Raw genomic sequence first — 6,893 nt, 5'->3', positions numbered from 1 at the left:
CTCTCCCTCTCCCTCTCCCTCTCCCTCTCTCTCTCTCTCTCTCTCGTCTGTGCATGTGTATGTGGTCATCTACTACTTGTCACAGTGATTGTTTGGGAAATGAAAACTCACTCTTACCTGACTGGAGAGCCTGGGCAAGACTAGGTGGAGAAGATGGCTCACCTGATGGCCTCCCAAGGCTTCCGTTAAGCATAGGGCAGTGGATGACTGGTGGAGCTCTACCCAACAGTTTAGGTCAGTGAGGTGACTTGACCTTGTTGAAGCCCCTCTTTGGGATGGCAGTTGGTTGTTTTGAGACAAGAAAAGGCATCAAGATTTCCAGCAGGTATACCCAAGTCAGGGGGGTTGAACTTACTCAGTAGAGACACTAGGAAGGAGTCAGGTGCCCTGGTGCTTATGTGGGTGGCACTGCCACCCTTGAGTGCTCCCATTACCAACCTTCCTGACCTGGATCCAGGCCAATATAACCAAGCCCAATACTGGTCCTGAATGAATGAATGTATGTGACCTCTGGTGGGTAGAAAAATAAATTGCTTTGTAACCAAAATTCCCTTTGGTTATGTGTTGCTCTTAGACAAATAATTCGAAACAGCTGCCCTGGAGTACTACCGAGAATGGAATCTTCCTAGTCTCCATAAACTGAAAACTCTTTGGGGATCAGAGCCAAGTCCGAGTGGGAACTGGGCGGGAGGCGGGTCTTAGCCGGATGTCTGGCACCAGGTCCAGTAGATCCCAGTCAGTTCCATTCTCTTGGGCTTTGGCATCGGCAAGGGAGAGCTCCCAAACCTGTCTCTTCCTATGACTCCACCCCATGAAAATCACTCTGTGGCAGACTGTGCCAAGTGGCCAGCCTCTTGAAAGAGTTCAGGACCGTGGACATGGTGATAACGGCTGTCTGAGTTCACGTCTGTTCAGCAGTTAACATTTGTATCATCATTTGTGAAGTGTCTACTGGAGTTCTGGAAGAGCCTGCATACCATTAAATCAAGTCAGCTCGGGGCCTGCTGCACTTTATGGGGAGAACTAGAACCCCAATTAATAATGATGTCTCTCCACTAGAGACGGCTGCTTGCATGGATGTGTTTATCCACTGGGCGGCCTTATGGGGTTCGTGGTGTGCAAATACTACGCCCGAAACAGAAAGTCCAAAAAAGGCTTGGTTTATACAGAGTGGCCTCTATGATCTGGCTGCAGTCAAAAGCTTCTTCGACTTTTTAGCTCTGATATATACACAAATCTCTGGGGGTTTCAAGACTGTCTGGAAGGAGGACAAGGGAGGAGGGCAGATCCTGAGTAGGAGGAGGAAGGGAGTTGGGGAAGAATTCTTTCAGGAAGGAAAGGTTTTATTTGGATGATACATCCTGATCTTGATCCTTCATTGAGTCAGGAACTCAAGGCAGGATCTGAGGCAGAAACAGCATAGGAATGCTGATTACTGGCTTGTCCTCCGTGGCTTGCTCAGCCTGCCTTCTTATAGAACCTGCCTTGGGATGGCACTGCCCACAGTGGGAGAGGATCTCCCAAATCAGTCATTAAGAAAGTACCCCAAAAGACACGTCAGTTTGATGGAGGGGATTTCTCAGTTGAGGGTTCCTCTTTCTGGGTAGCCATAGTTTGTGTCAACTTGACAGTAGCTAACCAGCACAGAGGAGGACTCAACCTGATTTACCCACAAGCCTAGGCCCCCCAGGACTCCCTTTGAAATTCACCTATCCTCAAAGAATAGGTTACCAAATTCCTGGGTCCTGCTGTGGCCCTGAGGGGAAAGTCTTCAAAGTCCTATTTTTCACCAGGGTCAATAGGTTTACTTTTAGGTGAAGTACTTATCAAGTCCCTTGAAGTTGATCTAAGCCACTTAACATTTTAGAATTTGTTTGTAATAAAGCTTTATTCTGGTTAATTTGTATGCTTTCTATGCATTATTTATTAATCAATCCTGAACGTGAAAAGGACAGAAAGTATTATCTACTGGCCAGTGCCCAGAGCACTGGACACTCCAGTCAGGCCATGACATTATTTCACAAAAAACGTAGCACTACCCATCACTTCTAGAGCTCTCCGGAACTACTGCTACCTGCCTAGCAGGAGGGCATGGCATTCTCTGAATGCCACAGTAGGTCCTAAAAACTTGCTGGTGCCTACCCCTCCCCTCATGTCTGGGAGTCTGTAAGTAGTGCGTGTTGCCAGATGTTTGTTCTGAAGTCTAAACTATCCCTGTTTAACCGCAGTCATGGCCGTTTCTTTTAGAATCAGCTGAATAGATAGTAGAAAACCTTCTATCTCATATGCTTGATCTATAGAACCATCGAGAACCTTCTGAAAATGAGAAGTGAGGCTGAGGGCTCAGGTGAAAGTGAAGGGACCGTTAAAGGGATTCTAGCATGGCTATCTGTGCCATAAGACACAGGATGGATGATCCTCCGGCATTCCTGGGTTTGTTGACCCTCCCCAGACCCTCGCTGGTTTGGCTGGACCACATTTAGGACGAAAATGAGCAGGGCCAGAAAGTCATTGAGCTGTGCTCTGTGAATGTAGTTTCTCCCTTGCAGCTCCAAGTGCCAGGCACTTGCCTTTCCTGGAACTAATCAGGTCTCATGTTCCTTACACCTGGGGACCTGCATCCGTGCTCCATGTGCCCCAGGCTGGTGGGCAGGAGTGGACAGAACAGAAGAGACCTGCTGAGACCCAGCGCTCTGCTCAGAGGGCTCCTGAGGACTCAGGCTGAGGCTCATGGATATGTACGAGCCTTTGTGTTTTCTCCTCACATAACCTACTCTGCTCTCTGGTCATCTAGAGCTCTGTGTGGACCTCACTAACCCTGCATTTTTAAAGATTGTGTGTGTGTGTGTGTGTGTGTGTGTGTGTGTGTGTGTGTGTGTGTGTACACCAGCATTCAAGTACCTGTGAAAGCCAGAGACATCCGATATCCCTGGAGCTAGAGTTGCAGGCATTTATGAGCTGGACACAGTAACTGGGAAACTAACTTGGTTATTCTGGAAGAGCAGCAATGCTCTTACCACTGAGCCATCTCTGCTACACTCCGGGCCTAACATTTTATTTCAGAATTGCCTTTTAGTGCCGAAATAGAGATTGAGGTTCAAAAAAACCCCACAGAATCAACTAACCTGGGCTCATAGGGACTCCCAGAGACTGAACCGATGTGGGACTGACCTAGACCCTCTGCATATGTGTGACAGTTGATAGCATGGTCTTCTTGTGGGACTCCTAACAATGGGAGGAGGGACTGTCTCTGACTCTTTTCCTGGCTTTTGGGACCCTACTCCTCATACTGGGTCTCTTCACCCAGCCCTAATGCAACTTGATATGCCATGTTTTGTTGATGCTCGTGGGAGGCCTGCCATTTCCTGAACAGAAACAAGGAGTTAATTGGGTGGTAAGCAAACAGAGGGAGGTGTGGGGAGACTGGGAGGAGAGGAAACTGTGGCCAGAATGTAAAAGTTATTAATAATAATAATGATGATGATAATGCCAGCTTGAAGCTATGTGTGTTGGCTCCTTCACCTCTTTCCCATGCAAGCTGTACCGAACCGAGTGCACTGGGCATGCTAACTGGCCCCTCCCACTTTGAGAGCTGTTAAGAGGAAAGTGTCCATTGTTTCCGTTTCTTCACACTGGATGCCAATTGATGAAAGGTTTCTCTGAAGGACTTTTAGATGAAGGGATGCCCAGCTTAGCCTGGCATCTCTTTTCCGAAGAGCAAGAGGCCTATGATGTAAGGCAGAGGGAATACAATCTTAAGTTACAGTGGTCCTGTGCCCCAGCAATGCAAAGAAGCCTTTGAATGCAGCACGTTCAAAGTTATGTGAAGGCAACGGCTTGGATGCAGGGAGCTTGAATGTCCTTCCTGGCTGACATGCTGTGTAACCTTGGATAAGTCTGCTTTCCTTTCTCTCTGCCATCTGCAGAATGTGCGGGAAGGACCTGGATGCATACTGATCTTACTCAGGCACTGAAGACCTGGAAAGCACGGGAGGGAGCGAGGCCAGGCCTCATGCTGCTGTGGGAACAAAGCCTTCTGGGAGAAAGAATCTTCTCTTTCCCTAGGTCTGGTCATGGGGAGGAGGTGGCGGGTGTGAGTGGGGGAGTTGATGAGGAAGGAAGGATTCTCACTCCTGGGTCTCAGCCTGCTTATCATTGCTGTTGCCCGTTCACACCCGCAGGAGGATGGCTGGCCCAGGCTGTCAGGTTGGTACCCGTACAGATGGTCTCTGGCAGAGCGAAAGGGAAGTGTCAATCAAAAGGTCGACATCCTTGCTTAAACCTCTGAGCAGATGGGCCTGAGGCAGTCTGGAAAGACAGTTCCTGGCTGCTGTGTGACAGTGTGGCCTTCAGAGGACCAGAGGGTTACCCACATCACACATCTTCTGCAAGGGAGGTCAGTATCTAGGATGAGCCAGAAACACGAGGGCCGTGATATTAAACAGAGTAGGCCCGGCCACCTCACTTACGTCACATCACACCTGCTGTTCCGTGATGCTTGCATGTGGATCATGGGTGGAACAGGGGAGGGAGGTGGGTCATGCATACCTCAGAGCTCTTGTCCCAGCCTGCATCACAGTTAAGCCTGGGCATCTTCAGCAGCCTCTGTGGTTCTTCCTTGTATGATTGCCAACTGCTCGCCTCTCTCTCCATCAACGCAGAGGATGGGCAGCCATTCAGAGCTTATCTGGTACTGCAAGAAGGAACTACACAGCACTGCTGGCCAAGCCCCTCCTCCTATATTCTGATTGCTGGAGAAGCTCTGTTTCCCTTCCTCCTTTGCTGTATACCAAGCTGACCTCAAGCTTGTCATATAGGTTGGCCTTCATCTTTTGATCCTGGCACATCTACCTGCTGAGTGTTAGGATTCCAGGCACACACCACCATCCTGATTTATGCAGGAATGGGGCGCAAACCCGGAGTGTCACTCATGGGGATCAGTCACCCTAGGATCGAAGCTGCATCTCCAGACCCTGTCTTTCCTATTCTAATAGCTTGGAGACAGAGGATGCGAACCAGCTGAGTTAAAGTTTTTATCACTTGCCTGGTTTCATGCCCCAGTTGTGACACAGGCTTGTTGAGTTGGTGAGAGGCTCCTGGTTACCAGGTAGATGTGAGGAGAAGATACGCCAGACAAGGGCTCAGCTGGAACCGTAGAGCATTGTCCTGAGAACAGTGTACCGAATGCGGCAACTCTCAGCCCCTCTGCTCACAAGATTCCTTTGTGCATTCAACAATGACTGTAGACTCCATGGGGTTTTATACATACAGGTGTTTTATTGTTCCAGTAACTGAAATTTACTCAAAATAATGAACTCGGTAGAGATAAATATAAATAATATGTATAATGAAAAGCAGCTGTTTTTTTTGGAAAAAAATAAATTAGTGAGAGGGGCCCTACTCCTACTTTACCTTTTCCTTGTTTTGTATGTTTCTTTAGAGTCCTGCTTGATGCAAACAGTTGGATCCTTGTAATTACTGCCACTCACTGTGTCTCAGAGTCATGTCAGGTAGCCTTCATGAAATGACATTTGTGAGGACATTGTAGTAAAAGGGAAATCCCATCTGTGAATTACCAGGAGCATTCACAGAGGTAATGCAGAGGTCTCTGAGGTGCTCAGATTCCCTGAAGAAATTTAAAGAACCCCTGAGTTAAGCCCTTCTGACTTGTGTTTAGTATAATGCTTTGCTTGTGGTAGTCAGTGAATGAGAAATTATTGTAAATGGCACCATGAACCAGCAGACATAATCTTATGGGGAGTTTCTTACACATCTATGGGGTCAATCTTCAGGGATCCCCATATAAATCATACAGCAGCAAATACCTTTGTGGCTTCTTCATGATGGTCCCTTATCTTCTCCTGTGGTGAGCAGGAGCCCTGAAGATCTTTGCACGTGTGATGTGGGATCCCCTCTGTATGCTGCGAATACCATTGGTTAATAAAGAAGCAGCTGTTTTGGGCCTGTGATAGGGTAGAGCAGAGGTGAGGGGAAACTAAACTGAATGCTGGGAGAAAGGAGGTGGAATCAAGCAGAAGCGATGTAGCCCTGCTGGAGACATGCGAAAATTTTACCCGGTAAGCCACAGCCTTGTGGCAATAACACAGATTAATAGAAATGAGTTAAAATTAAGATGTAAGAGCTAGCCAATAAAAAGCTAGAGCTAATAGACCAAACAGTAATTTAATTAATACAGTTTCTGTGTGGTTACTTTGGGTCTGGGAAGCCGAGAACAACAAGCGGCCTCCTAGAACACATGTGTATTAGTTTGCAACACTATCATAGGCTGTGTCCTTGTGCACTAATATGCAAATTATGTTAATTAGATGTCACATTGTCTCCTTCCCTCTTAGGAGGCAAAGGCTTACTCCTCTTACCTTGCCATCACCTTTTTCTCTCCTTGGTGTCTTTGAGAGGCAGAAATGTGGTAGGGTTTACCTGAGTTTACTAGAGCAATGGCAGGGAGGGAGCAACGGGAGGAGTTGTCTTTGGATTGGCAGGGGTTTGCCTAAGAGCATACGGAGCTTCGAGGCTCAGGAGAGGCCAAGGCAGGAGCCTAGAGCCCAACAGAGTCCAAGACTTTGTCTTCCCACCATATGGCAGCTGGAACTCCCCGCTACCTTCCCCTCTGCCTTTTGTGAAGTCAAAAGCCATAACGTAGGAAATAGGCTGAAAGCTGCAGCAAGCTGCTGTGTTGGCATGTCGTTTGGAAGCCCTTTTCACTTAGCCCGCTATTAAACACCTGGTGTGTTTGGAGTCCCAATCTGTTTCCTCCATCATCTTCAAGGGGGAGGGAAAGATCCTGGACCAGTGAGAGCAAGAGCTTTGCCTTTCAGTGTGGCCAGGCAGGCAGTCTCTCTCTCTCTCTCTCTCTCTCTCTCTCTCTCTCTCTC

General features: G+C 48.0%; 1 protein-coding gene across 7 annotated transcripts in view; it reads left to right on the top strand.

Annotated features, from left to right (window-relative positions):
- The window catches only part of Cacna1c (calcium voltage-gated channel subunit alpha1 C), a 562,276-nt gene that overhangs the window by 170,851 nt on the left and 384,532 nt on the right, over nt 1-6,893 (top strand). The gene's annotated exons all lie outside the window — the stretch shown is intronic.

The sequence above is a fragment of the Microtus ochrogaster genome, unplaced genomic scaffold (genome assembly GCF_000317375.1).
Source record: "Microtus ochrogaster isolate Prairie Vole_2 unplaced genomic scaffold, MicOch1.0 UNK1, whole genome shotgun sequence".
Taxonomy (NCBI): domain Eukaryota; kingdom Metazoa; phylum Chordata; class Mammalia; order Rodentia; family Cricetidae; genus Microtus; species Microtus ochrogaster.
The sequence above is the reverse complement of the archived record's forward strand: the minus strand, read 5'-3'. Positions and strand labels throughout refer to the sequence as shown.